Raw genomic sequence first — 3,813 nt, forward strand, 5'->3', positions numbered from 1 at the left:
AGACCCTGACAATTGGACCTTGTCCTGGGATTAGCAGGGGACTGCTAATCTGCCGCCTCCGGGTTCCCCGGGGGAGGGGAGGTGGTGATGGAGGCACGAGAGGAACGAGGAGGGAGGGGCGTGATTGTCCACTGTTATGTAACCATGTTAGATCACCATGGTGACAAATAAATCATAGAAAAACATCTAAGATCACACCCCTCATCTCACTTCTGTCTGCAGTCCTTTATCCTCCCACCTTTCTCTCTTGTTGCTTCTGCCTGCAAACTTCTTGTTCTACTCCTCTCTCCTAATCCATCTTTTCTCTCCTTATGTCTTTTCCAGCACCTCTCAAACCTCTCCATGCTGTTCTAATTTCTAATAACCTCTCTCCAATCACCTCTGGCTCTATCCGCCTCTTTGTTTGATATGGTCACGTTGGGCATTCTGGATCTGTGTGACTGTCAATCCCCTTCCTTCATGTGGCCAGAAACACACAGYGAGAGAGGCCTCGATTGCCCCTTTAGTGGAGGCAATTCAGTTGCAGCATCAAGGAATAACCTGGCAAGGCATGGAAGGGTTTCAGTGTTCCAGAGCCAGATTTGGGATCTGGGTTGCAAACAGGAAGCGTACATTATCAGGCAGATCTGGACATGCCACAGGGAATGGTCATGATCCCTGTTTGGGGAAGGTCAGGGCGGGGCTGGAGTGGAGAGGGGGTTGGTGGAAGAATGTGATGCCACGTTCTGAAGAACAATCCATTTCCGCCTATCAAAGCCGGTGGATTAGGAATAGAGAGTGGAACTCAGCATAAACCTGGCGCACTCTGGAATCAATGCAGCACAGGAAAGGGCTTATGATATGGCAGGAAATGGGACTCAGGATTTCAAATCACAAAAACAAAGAATTTAGCACTATCTTTTCTCACTTTATTTTGTCTTTGGCCCATTCATATACAGTAGTTCAGTTCTGGTTTACATTCAATTTAATGAGAAGTTTTTGTGTTTTAGAACAGTCACAGAGACTGCCCAAGCACAGGGAGTTTCTCCAAGGACAGTGTTTCTTTTTTTCTCATGATCTCTTTCGTCAAGTTCAATCTCTCACAGCTCTCCAATAACATTATTCTCTCCTCCCCACCCACCCTCCCCTCCCTCTCATACCCACCAACCCTCCCTTTCATACTCCTCCCATCCACCTGCTCCTCCTTAAAGGAAAATCTATTTTTCAAAATACAGAAATCATCCCCGTATGATGCATTTTGCATTATATGATGGGAAAAGAAGCATCATATGATCCAAAATGCATTATACGGGAAAGATTTTTTTTATTTTGAAGTAAAGAAAATATATTGAAACAAATACCAAAATATACACTATATATATAAAAGTATGTGGACACCCCTTCAAATTTGTGGATTTGCCTTTTTCAGCCACACCCGTTGCTGACAGGCGTATAAAATTGAGCACACAGCCATGCAACCTCCATAGTCAAACTTTGGCAGTAGAATGGCCCGTACTGAAGAGCTCAGTGACTTTCAACGTGGCACCGTCATAGGATGCCACCTTTCCAACAAGTCAGTTTGTAAAATTTCTGCCCTCCTAGAGCTGCCCCGGTCAACTGTAAGTGCTGTTATTGTGAAGTGGAAACATCTAGGAGCAACAACGGCTCAGCCGTGAAGTGGTAGGCCACACAAGATCACAGACAAATCTGGGTTTGGCGGATGCCAGGCGAACGCTACCTGCCCAAATGCATAGTGGTGGAGGAGGAATAATGGTCTGGGGCGGTTTTTCATGGTTCGGGCTAGGCCTCTTAGCTCCAGTGAAGGGACATTTATTTATAATTTTTTTACCCCTTTTTCTCCACAATTTCGTGGTATCCAATTGCTAGTTAAAGTTCTGTCCCATCGCTGCAACTCCCGTACGGACTCGGGAGAGGCGAAGGTCGAGAGCGCGATGGGACAAGAACATCCCTGCCGGCCAAACCCTCCTCCGTCACATGGGTCTCCCGGGTCGCAGCCGGCTGCGACAGAGCCTGGACTTGAACCAGGTTTTCTAGTGGCACAGCTAGCATTGCGATGCAGTGCCTTAGACCACTGCGCCACTCAGGAGGCCGAAGGGAAAGCTTAATGCTACAGCATACAATCACATTCTAGATAACTCTGTGCTTCCAACTTTGTGGCTACAGTTTGGGGAAGGCCCTTTCCTGTTTCAGCATGACAATGCCCCCATGCACAAAGCGAGGTCCATATAGAAATGGTTTGTCAAGATCGTTGTGGAAGAACTTGATTGGCCTGCACAGAGCCCTGACCTCAACCCCATCGAACACCTTTTAGGTGAATTGGAACGGCGAATGCGAGCCAGGCCTAATCGCTCAACATCAGTGCCCAACTACACTAATGCTCTTGTGGCTGAATGGAAGCAAGTGTTCCGTGCAGCTATGTTCCAACATCTAGTTGAAAACCTTCCCAGAAGAGTGGAGGCTGTTATAGCAGCAAATAGTGGACCAACTCCATATAAATGCCCATGATTTTGGAATGAGATGTTCGACAAGCAGGTGTCCACATACATTTGGCCATGTAGTGTAGTTTTTAGGTGGAGTTTTCCTTTAACTCAAGCTGTCCCAAACTGCTCTGCTGTTGTTTCTCTATAAAATATTTAAACTCCTGGTAACCCGAGTATTGGTGCAATCCACCTGCTTTTATGGAACAACCCACCATCAACCTGATCTTGGGGGAATCCGATAGTGATCTCTACACAATGACTGAAACAGAGATGACTTCATCACTAGTCAGCTTCAGTGGGGGGACTGACGTTGTGAGAGTTGATCTGAGCGTTGAGGTCAAGACATTAATCTCAGAGGTTTTTGTCTGTTTGTGTTAGGATTCGGCTACCGCACGTCTGCATTTCATCATTATGTGTCCGTTTGATGAATGTTCCACCCTCAGGAATTTGCTGGATAACTTGGCCATGCATTACAGTAATGCAGAGTTGATGAATGTTCCACCCTCAGGAATTTGCTGGATAACTTGGCCATGCATTACAGTAATGCAGAGTTGATGAATGGTCCACCCTCAGGAATTTGTTGGATAACTTGGCCATGCATTACAGTAATGCAGAGTTGATGAATGGTCCACCCTCAGGAATTTGCTGGATAACTTGGCCATGCATCACAGATTACTGCCCCCCGAACCCCCCCAACCCCTCTTTTTATGCTGCTGCTATTCTCTGTTGATCATATATGCATAGTCACTTTAACTATACATTCATGTACATACTACTTCAATTGGGCCGACCAACCAGTGCTCCCGCACATTGGCTAACCGGGCTATCTGCATTGTGTCACACCACCCGCAACCCTTCTTTTACGCTACTGCTACTCTCTGTTCATCATATATGCATAGTCACTTTAACAATATCTACATATACCTCGATCACGCCTGACTACCGGTGTCTGTATGTCGCCTCGCTACTTTTATAGCTCGCTACTGTATATAGCCTGTCTTTTTACTGTTTTATTTCTTTACTTACCTATTGTTCACTAATCATTTCTTGCACTATTGGTTAGATCCTGTAAGTAAGCATTTCACTGTAAGGTCTACACCTGTTGTATACGGCGCACGTGACAATTAACTTTGATTTGAGTAATGCAGAGTTGATGAAAGGTCACACCTCAGGAATTTGTTGGATAACTTGGCCAGGAATTACAGTAATGCAGAGTTGATGAGATCATGTTGCAGCTTGTCTGTTAAGTGCATGGTAACAGCAACCACGTGCCACTCCAGTAGAGGTGTCACTATTAGATGGTCCACTAGCGTCAGCAGTACATGTTATATGC

Source organism: Salvelinus sp. IW2-2015, linkage group LG2 (genome assembly GCF_002910315.2).
Source record: "Salvelinus sp. IW2-2015 linkage group LG2, ASM291031v2, whole genome shotgun sequence".
Lineage (NCBI taxonomy): Eukaryota > Metazoa > Chordata > Actinopteri > Salmoniformes > Salmonidae > Salvelinus > Salvelinus sp. IW2-2015.